The sequence below is a fragment of the Ostrinia nubilalis genome, chromosome 12 (assembly GCF_963855985.1).
Source record: "Ostrinia nubilalis chromosome 12, ilOstNubi1.1, whole genome shotgun sequence".
NCBI classification, from domain to species: domain Eukaryota; kingdom Metazoa; phylum Arthropoda; class Insecta; order Lepidoptera; family Crambidae; genus Ostrinia; species Ostrinia nubilalis.
The window spans coordinates 13872008-13888559 of NC_087099.1; the positions used below are offsets into that span (position 1 = coordinate 13872008).

Consider the following 16552-nt stretch of genomic DNA (forward strand, 5'->3'; position numbering starts at 1 on the left):
GATAGAAATTACACTATCGTTATGTGGATGTACAGTTGTACACGTACACACACAAGTAAAGATTTGAATAATAGTAAAGAAGAAGAAGGGATATTTTCTTTAGATGGCCTATTTAGCTAAATCGGCCGTCTTACACCAAAGCGTAGACGAACTTATTAAGTCTGATAAAAACATCATCTTTGAGTTATAATAACAACACACGCTGCAATGCGGTTTTGTGAACACCGATGCTTAATTTATTTATTTATTTAAGACTCACAAAACAAGTTACAGTCAAATTAAAATTAATTACCTAAAATTCGAATATCAATTCAATCTAATTTCACCAACAACGTATAAAATTTATTGTTGAATGGCCGTTATTGTTTAGCTGTGACATATCGTCAGTATTGAATTTCGATTAAAGGGCGATCCCGTTAGTGGTTTGGTTGGAAAATCAAAGGTGTTCTTAGTAATTACACGTATTTATTTCCTACATATCGATCATTCGACCGAAACAAATTCAGGTGGTACTTAAAAGAAAGCTGTATTTAGGTAATTTTAAGGAAGTAAGTAATATATTTGATTTTCTTAATTTTTTTTTATCGATATAAAATTTACCTTTTCAAGTTAAAAAATGTTAATCACATCGTTAAAATTGACCAAAGGCTAGACTAGACTTTGTATGATGAAGTGCTTGAAACAATTTGGTTTAATTACCGAAGTTAAGCGACCTAGAAAATATAAATAAAGATATTAATCATTATTATGTATTTAAAAAAGTCCTTTTGGACGTAATATTATGTACTAGGTACGCACTAGATTTCAGTACTCGCTCTGTTCAACTGAATTTTATTGTACCTACTGCAATGTACGTCTTACTTTAGCGTGACTTTGATGTTTTGGTCACAAAAGACTATAGATACTCTGTAAGAAATCTAGTGCAATAGTTTGGTTATACGACAGAATGTAGTTCATTTCATCCACGAAGACGCGCTCCACCAATTTTTGTTCGAGGGACGCGCGAGGTGCGGGGAGTTTGAACCGAGCAATCCGAGTATCATTATTATAGTAAATAATAAATAAATAAATAAATCTTTGGACAATTTCACACAGCGCCAGCTAGCCCCAAAGTAAGCAACTTAATGCTTGTGTTATGGGTGCTAGCTTAACGAATATACTACTTATATACCTACTTTTTTTTTTAAATACATACATATTATACATAGTAACACCCAGACCCGTCACAGAAATTAAAATTCATCATTTCAATTTCTGCCCGGCCGGGAATCGAACCCGGGAACTCTCGGCATAGTAGTCCGTTCTGAACCACTACACCAAACGGCCGACAATAGTGTGCATGTGCACTCATGGATGATTTAGCGTGTACCGATAACACTCAAACATTAGCGGAAGAATGGTGGGGCGCTTCTTCGTGGATGAAACGATCTATGCAGCGAACTTTGTTTTAATTCTTTCAAGAATGGAGCAAGAATTTCGCTTACGATAGCTTTTCTACTATTTAACCGAAGCAGTTTTTTCTAAAGATTTGCATCTGAAATCGGCCGTTTGGGCCCGTTAGATGTTGGTTTGTTGTTCTTTTATCGCCACCTTCGCCGACAAATTGTTTCGTGATCAAAGGGGTGTTTGCGAGTTTTATCGTTCGGAATGTTCCGCACAAAGGCTTATCCTATCTAAGTTCGTTTTATGTGACATAAGACCGGAATGCTTAGTTTTAGGGTAGAAATAATAGTGGTAAATCTTTTTTGTACATTTAAAAGTACCTATGATACCTATCATCTATGGTCTTTTCTATTTTGAGGTCACAAGCTAGACTTCATGAGCCTCTATGGTCGTGTCGTTACAATTACAACAAAGTCCCTTAGTTCTTCACCGGTTATATTTATTTATTTATTTATTTGTAATAGGTATACAAACAGTTTACAGTCTGGGCTTCATAGTGTAATGATTTTAGAATTAATATTGTATTTTATACGATTATTAGTTGCTTATAAATAGTTATTGTAATAATTTTGGTAGAATTTAAAAACCCATTATTAAAATTAAATACTTTACTTGATTACTTCCTGGAAATTGTTGCAGATATTAGAGTGGTTTTAGAATTTATTCTATATTATATTCAATTACATATTTCATGTTTATTCAGTTTATTATTTAATGTAATTATTTTAGAATTTTTATTGTATACGATTTAGTAATTTAGAATAAATTGTTATTTAAGTATTGATTTTGACTACTTCCGGGGCATGCTGTCGATAAGTCGTTTCGAGCCGGTTGACTTTGACGAATGGAAGGGGAAGTTGCCTTATCGCGGGCATGCCGCCGGACAGGCAGTTCGATTGGAGCATTTAAAGCAAGAAGTACTAACTTTAAGGTGTTATAATGTTGGAAATGTATAAATTAGTATCCTGAATAAATAAGTAATTGATCAACAAGTAACTTTTTTTAATAAATCGGAAGCGGGAATGTGATCCACATCTTCAGCTCACAAACAAAGGTATGTAGCAATATATTTTTAAAAGAACATTTATTTCGTACAAAAGATTATGATAGTATTAAACATTTTTTTTACTACATGTTCGAATTTTGTGTGCTGTATTGCGTCTCGTATATGGTCGGGGCTATTCTCTGGCGGAACGGACGTAATACGGAGCACATTTGTATTCAAATTATTATGTTCGTATATGATGGGGTCTACCCTCTGATGATACTAGCATAATGAAGTGTGTACCTGTAATAATATTTTAAAACCTACCGAAGTGCATGTTCGAATCTTGTGTGCTGTATTGTGTCTCGTATATGGTCGGGGCTATTCTCTGGCGGAACGGACATAACACGGAGCACATTTGTATTCAAATTATTATGTTCGTATATGATGGGGTCTACCCTCTGATGATACTAGCATAATGAAGTTTAGTGTGTAGGGGAGAGGGGGGCAGCTTTGGACAGGGGCAGCTTAGAACAAATGAATTTAAAAATCACTGGTTTAGGCTACAATGGTATAAATCATAATTTATATTGCCAGCACTGATGCGCATAGCCGTCACATCTAATTTTTAATATCTAACTGTAGGTTAACCGGCAAAAGTGGTTTTTTGTTTTTGACTGCCAATTTCGCACTTTTTTATTTTGGTTCTAAGGTTTTTGTGGACCTAGTTTTATAAAATAGTGAGTGGTTTGTTTACTATATGGAAGTTTAAATAGTTTCAATGAAGATTTGATAAGAAATTGAGATATAAAAGTATGTTCCGTTATTAAATTTATGTTTTTTTCTGGAAATATACCCATGGGGCAGCTTTGAACGAAATGGTTGGGGCACCTTTGAACTTTATAAATTTTCTTTTTTAAGTGGTATTATGAAACCTTAAGTTTTCTAATACTTCGTAGAAGGTTTTTACATAAAAAATAAGCAGATTGCTTTACTGTGACAGATAAAATTTCAAGCTGGGTGAAGTCCGGGCAAAAGCTAGTTTTAGTAATTGATTGATATTTTTTAAATTATGCAGTTTTGTCTTTGATGTGTCATTAAACAGAAAGTTTATTATTATTTAGTTAATTGATATATCTTATATTTACTTTTTTTTTTAAATAATATCCCTAAGTTTTGTGTTACTTTGTACAGAGTGATGTAAAATAAAATAAACATGTTAAATTGATCCCAAATGACACTGATCATTTAAAATTTTGTTTATTAATTATTTTAAAAATACACATTCATAAATATTCAGTTTTATTTCATTGAAAAAAATACTAATTCAAAACTGCCCCAGGCGTGTTCAAGGCTGCCCCGACTTCGGGGCAGTTTTGAACGTTTACAGGTCTGTGCAAAAATCTAAATATCTTAATAAGCGTTCATGAATAATTAAGAAGAACATCATTATTTTGTTGTGTGATAACCATGACCTCTATCTAGGAAGAAAAAATTAATGAAATCGTTCAAGTTTGGAAGATATTTAATAAAGTATGAAAATTGTTCAAAGCTGCCCCCCTCTCCCCTACCTGTAATAATATTTTAAAACCTACTGAAGTGCATGTTCGAATCATGTGTGCTGTATTGTGTCTCGTATATGGTCGGGGCTATTCTCTGGCGGAACGGACATAATACGGAGCACATTTGTATTCAAATTATTATGTTCGTATATGATGGGGTCTACCCTCTGATGATACTAACTTAATAAAATTAAATTTTATTTTACTTTTGACCGATTTAGTGTGTAGTCTATTTTCGTTAAGAACTAGTTAAGTGTGCTATGTCCTGATGAAGATAATTCAAAGACTAGTATATAGTTAGAATAATATTAGATTAGTAGTTCGCATAATATTAGAAGTCCCCAATTAAGGTACTCTAAATCTTCATAAATTTACTTCATATATTATAATGCGAAAAGTTTGGATGTCTGGATGGATGTTTGTTACTCTTTCACGCAAAAATAACTGAACGGATTTTGATGAAACTTTCCAGTATTAATCTTTATAGCCCAGAATAACATGTAGACTATGATTTATGACGGATCTGTGACAAACTAAATTTCACGCGGGTGGAGCCGCGGGCAAAAGCTAGTGAAATATGGATTGTTAATTGGCTAATTGCTCCTTCAGTTTATCAGGCTAGATGCGCCTTCAGTTTATCAAGATGCGTCTACAAAGTACTCGTACGGTTAGATGCGCCTACAATTACTCGTACAAAGTTAGATACGTTTCTGGTATAAAGCTAGATGCCACTTTTTATATTGTTGTAGAATTGATAAGATCTATCATTAGTTTATGAAGCGATTCTTGGTACGCTTCTTTTACTAAATATTTGTCTCGAAGCACTAGGCTCCTTAAGAACATTTTGACATTTGTAAGTAACTAATTTAATTAGTCTACACGAATAAAGATAACTTTGATTTTACGAACCGACGACTGCTTGTGCTAGTGATAAATAAGGTTCATAATTATTGTAGTATGCAGACGACAGACTTGTGTAGTTTTATTAGACGCTATTTTTGCAATGAGTACTCGAGGTATGATGAAAAGACACTTCATTTGTAAAATTCATAAATGCTATGTAGGATTCATTGGAGCTATGTATGTTCCACAACTAGTAGCGACCAGGCGTGGCCAGGTGTCTGATTTTTAAGTTAGCGGCCAGGTGTGCCGAAGGGCCAGGTGTGTCCTTGATTTTATATTAACGGCCAGGTGTGCCGATGGGCCAGGTGTGTCCTTGATTTTAACTTTAGCGGCCAGGTGTGCCGATGGGCCAGGTGTGCCGATGGGCCAGGTGTGCCGATGGGCCAGGTGTGTCCATAATTTTTAAGTTAGCGGCCAGGTATGCCGATGGGCCAAGTGTGTCCTTGATTTTAGTTATGAAGCGTTAGCGTTGTGCCCATAGTGGATAATTGTTTTCATTTTTTTTTTTAGCTTGATAGCTAGCTTTTAGCCTTTCCAGTTTCTTTTTCATAATGTTTTACCCACCTAATATTGTAGGTTAAGAGACGCACTAGGTGTGCTTGCCGACTTCGGGCAGGATTTTGCTGGTATGTTAAGCGAGCCATCCAGTCGTCGCAGTTGTGTATGAGGGTTGCACTGACTAAAATACAAACTGAACATCTTTATTTATAAAGCATAAGTAAAATTGTTACATGTAACAGTGGCAAAGCAAAGAAGAGCATACAATATTTGTCAAGCAATATATTTTTAGATTTTATTTTTGGTTTTGAATAGGAAATAAATCAAGAGCTTAATATGATATAAAAATTGAACATAACCCCATAAAATTTTAAGTTGATGCTTGTCATACACAGTTTATTTCGTCGAGAACTTTATTTCACAGTTGAGGACAATGACGTCTGAATATGGAGCCGGTACACCACCGGGGACGCCCGTCAGCCAACGATCAAATAAGCGAGCTAAGCGGATGAATTTGTCTTCGTTGTCGAAGTAAGGAGGCGTCACCACGACGGTCTTCTATGGGGTGAAGTTGCAAGAAGAGAATGCAAAGGGGCTCATCTTCTTCCAGCTATACCGAAGAAGCAGGTTAGCAGCTTAGATTCGTAAATACTCTCTAGTAAAGAGATTTTTTGGAATTATTTTATGTCTAGTAGTTATCATTCTTTCAATTACAGCTTTAATAATGTAATCCCTGAATTCAACTCTGCAAATAATTAGAATGAGAAATAAGTAGTACAATTTTCATTGCAAAAGTTAGTTAACCTAGCCAAAAGATAGATTGAGGCTTTGTTGATTTGATGGTAATCTATGCCTGAAGTGAGTGGCAGTGACTTTTTCCTAGCTAAAAGAATTATGAACGGTTGAGGAAATGCTGAATCTTGCTCCTTGAAAGGATGAAAACTTACGTGATGATTTTTATGACGAACTAGGATGGTTAAATAGGCGTGAAATAACAAAACCCAAAGACTTGCCCAGACTTTTGTTCTCATTAAAGCCAGTTTATTTCGCAAATAATCGATCATAGGATCAGATTCATCCAGCCCCAAAGATAAACAACTCAGGTTCTGAAAATACTCTATGGTATGTTTTAACTGCCACTCGTTAAATGTAGCTTAAGCAATCATTTAGAATACAAAAACGATGCGTGTGAGTTTAACTCCTATTCCTTCAATTTCAAACACTACTTCTCGTATTGGGAATGACTCTGGAGAAAAACCATGATTTTGAAGTCATTTAGTAAGAGAAATTTTGGTAAATGGAAAATCCATAAACGCGGGTTTAGATTTTTATAATGAGAGCACTCTTTTACGCAAAACTGACGCTGATGTACTTAGTTTGGCGAAGCATTTTGACAATATTTCAGTTGCAAAAGATTTAGTCAATTATCATTCTTACTTATAGATAGAACTAACATATAAGCATGAATGTTGATAAGATTGACGTTGTTGTAATGTTAGTGATCAATGATGTATAGGTATGTAGACCACTGACAAATGGTCGGAACTTCTCGGAACTGTCATTTCTCACGGGTTTGAATAATAGTTCTACACTAACATTCTATTAAGGTCCTAATCAGAATATTTTTGAAAACCACGAAGACTTTTTGGCACTTTTTGTTACTGATACAATAGAAATCACAGATACAAGCGTACTAATTCTGGTTTTACCGAGGATAGTTACAAATTTCTTAGTCTCCTCTTGATCAAAATAATTTCGTGGGCTTAATTCCCACAGGCAGTTGCGATATCATTGATATTTATTTATTTAAGGTTCGCAAAACAAGTGATATAATAGTGATAGAGGAATATAATGTAACTAGCGCCCTTCTAAGAGGTGGTTTCGTAAAATCCTTTCTTAGTGGATGCCTACGTCATAACATCTACCTGCATGCCAAATTTCAGCCCGATCCGTTGAGTGGTTTGGGCTATGCGTTTATAGATCACTGTCAGTCAGTCAGTCAGTCACCTTTGAGTTATATATATTTAGATTAACCGGAGGCCGAGTACCGGATGTTAAGTCTTTTTAATCCACAACGGCATAGAAGTCGTTGTTATTTAATATGTCTCCTTGTCCAACAATACCTCAGGCAAATATTTTTATAGCTAGAATAATGCCATAACCAAACCACGTTAAAGTTAATAAGAAATTATTTTTAGTGATCCCACGTAATGCTAGATGAGACATTTGTGTGCTAATCGTGATGAAATCGAGCATTACGGATATTCAAACACTCGTAAGAATACAACAGTATTGGTTTCCAAAACAACAAAAAAAAAGGTTAGGGCATACTTAAAGTGCGCTTATAATGAAGATAATATCCAACAAAAAAAAGAAATGTTGAAGTACAGTTTCGCACTTGAATGGATTATTTGGATTCCTCTGTGAGGACGAAAGACGGTAACACAACAGAATTATATTTTAGGTAAAACACACATCGTTACTGTCGTAGATGCATTTTCTAAAATGTTTTTGTGAAGGCCGTTCGCTATAGAACTGAAAACAAAAAGTGCAAAGATTCTGTCAAAGTTTGTTGGTCCCTATAAATTGACAGAAATTTTAGGAAATACGATACATAGGATAGCTACTGGTGTTCTAAGTTTAAAAAAAAATCATTATGATCCATACAAGCTTAGATTCATGTTGAGGCCTTAGAAAAACATAATTCTGATGTAGTAAAGTGATAAATAAATAATGAACAGTATGCTCTTTAGGTAGGCATATTATCATGCTCTCTGTGGGCAATTTAAGTTAATATTATAAGCGATAGGTATTATCTAAGGAAAGTTATTGTGTATAGACTGCTGTACCCAACAGTGTGTGCAAACATAATTCTGATGTAGTAAAGTGATAAATAAATAATGAACAGTATGCTCTTTAGGTAGGCATATTATCATGCTCTCTGTGGGCAATTAAAGTTAATATTATAAGCAATAGGTATTATCTAAGGAAAGTTATTGTGTATAGAATGCTGTACCCAACAGTGTGTGCAAACATAATTCTGATGTAGTAAAGTGATAAATAAATAATGAACAGTATGCTCTTTAGGTAGGCATATTATTATGCTCTCTGTGGACAATTAAAGTAAATATTATAAGTAATAGGTATTAGGTATATCTAAGGAAAGTTATTGTGTAAAGACTGCTGTACCCAACAGTGTGTGCATAGTACCTAAGTTACGTGGATTAGTTTACAAGTTTCCTAATGTACTGTAAATAATGAACGCATTGAACTGATAAACTCTACTGTCTTTCTAGGTATTACCCTAGACTGTAAATTACAATGGGGCCCCCATATTGCTGCCTTGGCGGGAAGACTTAGTTCAGCTGCCTTTGCGGTGAGAAAGATCAGAAACTTGACTGATGTTGAAACAGCAAGGCTTGTATATTTTAGTTATTTTCATAGTATTATGTCTTATGGTCTTTTACTGTGGGGCTCAGCAGCAGACATAGAATCAATTTTCATTTTACAGAAAAGAGCTGTTCGGGCAATATACGGTCTTAAACCACGTGACTCGCTTAGAGAAGTTTTTAAAGAAATCAATATATTGACTGTGGCTTCGCAATACATATTTGATAACATTATGTATGTCCGTAAACATATACATTTATTTACTAAGAAAAGTGACGTCCACTCATTTAACACGAGACATAAGAATAAACTTGCTGTTCCATCATTTAGGTTGCATAAGATAGGTAATTCATTCTTGGGGAAATGTATTACCATATTTAACAAAATACCACACAACCTTGTCGAATTGCCAATAAACAAATTTAAGATACATATAAAAAATACCCTTATGTCCAAAGGGTACTACAAGGTTCGAGACTATATTGATGACAAGGATGCGTGGTCAGTTCAGTCTGCACATATTTGATGTACTTAAATTTGACTATTCTTACCGTTAGATAATTCCTGGCAATAAGTGGTGACTGAGTTTGTTCCGGCGTTTCTTCTCAGCACTTGCCATATGTTTGTCTCGAAGCGCTGGTAGGGCCCAAAAGATAAGGAGACATGTAAAGTGCCCCATAAGGGCTACCTTTTCTTTTTTTTATTATTTTCTATTGACGTTCATAAGTGCCACTTGTGGTCTAAACTGAATAAATATTTTTTGATTTTGATTTTGATTTTGATTTTGTACAATATTAAATAAAATTCAGGATCTTCTACCTTTTCTTAACAAAATTTGCACATGATAATAACACTTATTTACAAGTTGTATAAATAATAATATGATTCATGTTGTTTTGAAAATTAATACTAATGATTTTAGAATTATCTTTATTAAGACGGGAATACCAGGCCGAATGTAATGATTTTAATATCTTTATGAGACGTGAATGCCAGGAGGCATCACGGTGACGGATGGCCGAATGTAATGATTTTAGAATTAATATTGTATTTTATACGATTATTAGTTGCTTATAAATAGTTATTGTAATAATTTTGGTAGAATTTAAAAACCCATTATTAAAATTAAATACTTTACTTGATTACTTCCTGGAAATTGTTGCAGATATTAGAGTGGTTTTAGAATTTATTCTATATTATATTCAATTACATATTTCATGTTTATTATTTAATGTAATTATTTTAGAATTTTTATTGTATACGATTTAGTAATTTAGAATAAATTGTTATTTAAGTATTGATTTTGACTACTTCCGGGGCATGCTGTCGATAAGTCGTTTCGAGCCGGTTGACTTTGACGAATGGAAGGGGAAGTTGCCTTATCGCGGGCATGCCGCCGGACAGGCAGTTCGATTGGAGCATTTAAAGCAAGAAGTACTAACTTTAAGGTGTTATAATGTTGGAAATGTATAAATTAGTATCCTGAATAAATAAGTAATTGATCAACAAGTAACTTTTTTAATAATAGTAAAGAAAAAGTGTTAATAACATACTGGACCGAAAGCCAAAATTAGTATATACAGCATGATAAATTAAATTAAATTACAAGTACTATCCAAAAATAAATACAGTTCTAACTTAACTCCACAATATTAAATATGAAATTTTATTAGATATTTTATACTAATTGCGGTGATTACGACGGAAGCAAAAGATTACCCAGAAGACATTACCCACCGTTCCCACCGGGAGACGCTGTCGTTTCGTCATTTTTGAGCAAGTCGGATATAGCCTTTTTATACTGAGGTAATTTACTATTAAAATACATCTATGTCCTTGCCTGCACGAGCCAACTCATTATATGCGCGACATATTAGTGGTCTGGTCGTATTGTACATTCTGGTTACACGGAAATTGCTATGGTGAGAATAGGGGGTAAGAATAATATGCAAATGTAGATAGAGGAAGGTTTTAGAAACAATCTTATTTATTATTCAAAAATATAGAGTAAGAACTAGTAAACGCCTAGAGACTGTAATTCTACTAACTTTATACCATAAAATCTGATTTTTATGTATAATATTTGGGCAATAATTGGAAGTATTTTCCCCAACAGCCAGACAGTTCTGACAGTTCCAACTCCTTGCCAGACAGTTTTTTTAGGGTAGCTCCCAAAGCCACGATAACCCAAACTTCATAATTCACCAACATTATATCCTATATCGGGAGCATACGCTGACAAACTTTCAGCTTTTATAAAATGACGTAGGTCTGGCGTTCACTAACTCTTAGTCTAATACTCCCTATAAATCACAGAGCTAATGAAAATCTATGTTAAGATCCTATAACGGTTTTCATGTCATCTACTGAACTTTAGAACATGGTAACAAAATGTTCTCAGATACGGCAATAAAAGCTATCTCTGCTCCAATCACGAATAAATTACGACATTTGAGACGCGTAAAAGCTACGACCAATTACTTGTGCCAAAGAAAATTAAATTTTAATATCCTGTGCAAACAAAAGCTTACCCTATATAATAAACTAGCTTACTGCCTGATTTATTGGGGCGGTAAAAGCTTCAGAGTCAATCAACCAGTCAACTACGATTTAATACTTAATACTCAAATACTCAATCGTACTCAATGTAAAGCCTGGTCCGTGAGCACGTAGAATTTTGTCCAATGACCCCAAGCTACCCATCCTTATCGCTCGCGCGTAATTATGTTGCTGTCGCGCTCGCACCCTCAATCATCAAATAAATGGTCGAAGAGGATTGAACCTACGACCTTCTAATTTGTTTTGAAAAGTTATAATTAATTACGACTATTGTGGTGAGCTCACTCGTGACACAAGCATATTTAGCTTAGTACGAGGGGCTAACAGGAGTTTAACAAACTACTAATAATCTTTTAAAAAAAAAAAAAAAATATGCGATTCAAGTGCAATGGTAAACTATACATTTTAGAACATCTGCTCCACACGCTCGCTTACAATCGAATAAATGAGTTGTAGATACTTATCAGCCACTTATTGAAAGATGTCTCAGTTCAGTAAGTATAGCTAGTTTAGTAAAACATGGTACCTTAATTTAAAAATACTTTTCCAAAAACATTATATTTGAACTTCGGTCGTTTGGAACAACTTGAATTTGAGCAGTAAAATCAATAATTTTTGTTTGATCAAGTATAAAATAACACACTGTTTAAATCAAAACACTTCTAAAATCCTCAAAAAGCACTCCGCGTAATTTCCGGTGGGTAGGACCCAGTGGGCCAGATGATTGGGGACCACTCAAACCTCTAGCAAACGTTCGACACAATTGAATTGAGCGCTCAATTTATTGTTAGGTAAATGATTAGAATTGACGAAAAATAGAACTGGCATATAAAATCTGCACCAAACAAAAACTTGTTTTTATTAAACTTTTTCATACGTACGTTGAAACTCTCTCTCTACCTATTGCGAAATGAGACAATAAGGTCTTATTTCATTCGAAATGTTCTGTGCCTTAACTACAAAACTCTCATGATCGTATAGATAGTAGGTAAACGTAACTAATAAATATAATGAAGCCGTGGCGCTGTTTTGTTTTTCATACAAAATGAACGATTACCACAACAAGAATGGTATTTGTCCGTGCTCAGGGTTGTGATATTTTATCTATTAATTACTAATTAGCATGACAGAAAGTCTATGAAATTGACAAATTAGTGCACTTTAAAAACTACACTGTGACTTGATGTTTGTCTGTTGATATCTAATGTTAAATTTTAATCCAATATGAAACTACGACAAGCTATAGTTCAAGACAAATCTGGATGTTTTAAGTTATTCATGACTAAAGTTTCCAACCGCTATCTATATTGAAAACCGGTAATAACATTAGTCCCAAACACCGTAAGCACCGTACAGTGCTCATACATTGTTTTACGACGCACGTAAATTTCATTTCGTGCGTGCGAAGTGTGGTTTCCCTGTAGAATCATGTATTTACATATTAAATTACCTCCTACCCACTCGTGAGGGGAAACCCTCGAAATTTGAATCGTGCGAATGTCAAGAGATGGGTTTTTCTAGCGTTTATTAAAAACCGAAAACAAGTTTCGGTATTTTTCAAACGAATCGAAATGTTCCCAACTTTTTTGTGTAAAAGTTTTTATTGGAAAACGGATTTCGTTATTGGACGTGTACAAATATTTTAAACGGGTTTTATTGTTTTTATAAATGTTTTATTGATAGTCATAGTCCATTTCGAAGTATATTGCGAATTCATAGGGATTTTTATGTTTTCAGGGATTTGGATCCCGTCTATTGTATTATTCATTGTGTAAAATACTATTTCATGTTTTTACTAAAATGATATTTATCTACTTGAAATGCTCGTTACATGCGCATTTCAAGTCGTAATATCCGAGAGTAGATTGACATTGATGTTGTGTTTAAGGCAACCCTTTTTTACGAATCGTAAATATTTTATACACGTTCTTGAAGCTGCCATTTCATAACGTCGGAAAATAAAAACAAACTGTTTATTTCGTCCACAAGTAATATGCAAAAAGAAGTTAAGTATCCTAAAACTATATTGGTGCTTTTGAGAAGTCAAATGTTATCTTTAAAAGGCGACGTATAGGTTTAGTTGATCTGGGCACTTAGTTTTCTGATTCTGAATGGTATTTCTTAAATTCGTACATCTAAATATAATATAACTCAAAGGTGACTGACTGACTGACTGACTGACTGAATGACTGACATAGTGATCTACCAACGTACAGTCCAGACCACTGGACGGATCGAGCTGAAATTTGGCATGCAGGTAGATGTTATGACGTAGGCATCCGCTAAGAAAGGATTTGACAACTCCACCCCTAAGGGGGTAAAACGGGATCCACGCGTACGAAGTCGCTGGCGGCCGCTAGTATTTCATACATATATTCGTACATTCGTAGAAGTAAATATGAACTACATCGGTGCACTATTCAATTTGTCAGGCAATATCTAGTTAGTTCCCGGCGTTGCCCCAGTTAGATAAGTAAGAATATTTTCAATGGGGAGTTATATTTCTTATATTCGTACATTCGTAGAAATAAAAATGAACTAGGTAGGTACACTGGATCACTGGTACACTGGATCACTGGTACACTGGATCACTATCCAATTTGTCAGGCAGCTCTGTTAGTTCCCGGCGTTGCCCCAGTTAGATAAGTAAGAATGTGTCCGCCACACGACAGCAAGACGCTTGCTTTACGAGTTAATCCGTTTGAGTCAACATTCCTAGATTATGGGTTTTGAAAAATGGCAGACTGTTGTTAGAATGGCGAGAAATGATAGAGCGTAATTCACTGCATAAGTATATTGAAATTGCAACTTTGTATGTGTGTAAGTTTTTTCAGATCTATGTAGTATTTAGCTACAGCCATATAACTTTCCAAATATGTGTTAAACCTTCATTTTCATACAACCTTTAAGACAGGTTACACAGTTTATAGGTTAAACTTTATCCCAAGTTCTCAAATGTTAAGTTAGTAAGTACTGGTACCCTTTAAATATGTATGTCCAGCATGGATTAAATTAGTACTAGTCAAAGTAATGTAAAATTGTATTATAAGTACGTGTAGATAAATAGCAGGACTAAAATATGGTAGTTAAAACTTATATCATAAAGTTTCACAACCATAAGTGAATGCATCATGAACTTCGACAATATTGCATGAAATGCATTTAAACCTACAAAGTAAGTTTATAAAGTACGCAGATCTAGTGTTCATATTTGAGTCTCTTTTGAGCGTTTCTGAGAAATCCTATTTTAGCAAACGGTGTACACTTACCTACAGAAAATAACTTCCACTCGTATAACTTGGTATCAAAGCAAATGCTAAGGTTCCACCAAGTCATGCATACGGAGTAAGCGAAACTTATTTTGCGTCTATTTTGGAAATGTCGAGTTGAATACGAAATTTGAGGGTATTTGGAAGTTTTACGCGAGTACATTTGCACCACGTTGGGCGCCAAAGCCAAAGTGGCAATATCCAGTTTGAAGTAAACTTACATTTGTTTTATGAACGTGTTTGCGGTATTGAGGTAAAATGCAAGAACGGTTTGTGTGTCCAATTATTCCTTAGCAGACGTAACTAGAACAGACAGACATACAGACAGGACCGGCCTTGTTGGGAATCCTTGGGGCAGGCAATTGTCCAGCAGTGGACGTCTTTCGGCTGAATCGAACGAACGAACGAACGAACGAACGACACGTAACTAAACTTATTTAAGTAGCCATCTAGGTGCGAAATATATTGTACAAAAACATAACCCTCCTTCTGGCACAGTCGAGTAAAAATAGCCATTTTTATAATATATTGTACAAAAAATACCTACCCTAAATAAGTGACCGAACCATAGATTATTCCCTCAACGACGTTATAAGAATCATCACTGATTCCTTCTAACCAACATTCTTAATTTTTTTATTCTAAGCTATTTAAATTAGTAGACAAATTAAATTAAAAGGAACTTCGCAAATTCCTTGTCACTTCTTCCATTTGAATTCCAAAAGATCCCTCAGCCAGTGATGTAACACTTCTTTCCATCCATTCTGGACATCGCCGACTTCGTCTCGAATACGAAATGGGTACATTTATGTTTTGTTTGCGCATTCGAAACACGATTCACCAATTCTGGATTCCGAAAGTCAGCAAGGCAAGTTATTAATCGCAGTTTGACCTTCTTGAAAGCAATAAAGGTTTTATGTGTGTAGGAAAAAATGCTGAATAGTTTCTAAGCAAGTATTTTATAACAATGCCCATGGTTATATTTATAAACTAAACGATACAGAAAGGGATTCCTTGAGAATTGCGCATATTTTTGCAGTATTTTGTGGTGATTTAGTTTCAGGAATTACTAAGTTTCATTTTATGTGATTAGTATTATCAGAGTAAATACAAATTTTTCTATGGTATTAGTGTATTATGGGCTACTTCATAAAAATGACAGTTTTGTTTCCTCGTTATTGGAACTTAAGATTATTTTTCTGAAATTTTGATGTCTAACACTCAATTATACCTTGAACATAAACCTAATTTGTTCGAATTTGAGTAGAATTACGATCGTAGTTTCAGAATAAGAGCCTTTTCTTTATCTCCGACTTTCCAAATCGATAGAACAGTCCCCAAGGTCCATAGGCTCATTAGATTCTAAGCCTATGTGGTTAACTATGTTGGTTTCACAATTATCTAAGTTAGAATTGTATATAGCTCATAAGCATTCATTGTGTAAACTGTTTGTTGACCCCAATAAATGAAAAAAAAAAAAAAAAAAAAAGCCTACTTAATAGTAAAACCTACCATAAGACAATACATAAAACATACTAAATAACATTAAGGTACAGATACACATGCTCATTACTAGCACGTACACAAAGTATTGAGCAATTGCTACTTAGGGCTGATTTTTCAATCGTCGAATAATTTTAACTAAAGAATAAAATTGACATTTTGACATATTTCCCATACTGAAACTGTCAATGTGCCAAACTTATTCTTCAGTTAGAAGTTGAAAAATCAGCCCTTAGTAGCATAATATTTGTCGATACAATGTCTTCGTTCGAGCACGCTTGTTTTAAAATGCTAATATTAGTAGCATCACAGGTAGCATGACATTTCATGAGCATGTGTATCTGTACTTCAGGTTACCTGAATACAACATAAAAACTATTTTTAAGTCGTCCTACTAAGGTAACACTTAAAAAGGGGTACACAGTGGCGGACAGCAACAA

General features: G+C 34.5%; 1 protein-coding gene across 2 annotated transcripts in view; it reads right to left on the reverse strand.

Moving 5' to 3' along the window:
• LOC135076573 (calexcitin-1) overlaps window positions 1-16552 on the reverse strand; it is a 49949-nt gene that overhangs the window by 11415 nt on the left and 21982 nt on the right. Inside the window, exon 1 of one of the 2 annotated variants that reach the window (XM_063971006.1) lies at window positions 12848-12851. The exons of the other annotated variant lie outside the window; for it this stretch is intronic. The gene's annotated coding sequence lies outside the window, so the exon portion shown is untranslated. Of the gene's footprint in view, window positions 1-12847; window positions 12852-16552 lie in introns of those variants that run through there. 2 annotated transcript variants of the gene reach the window in all.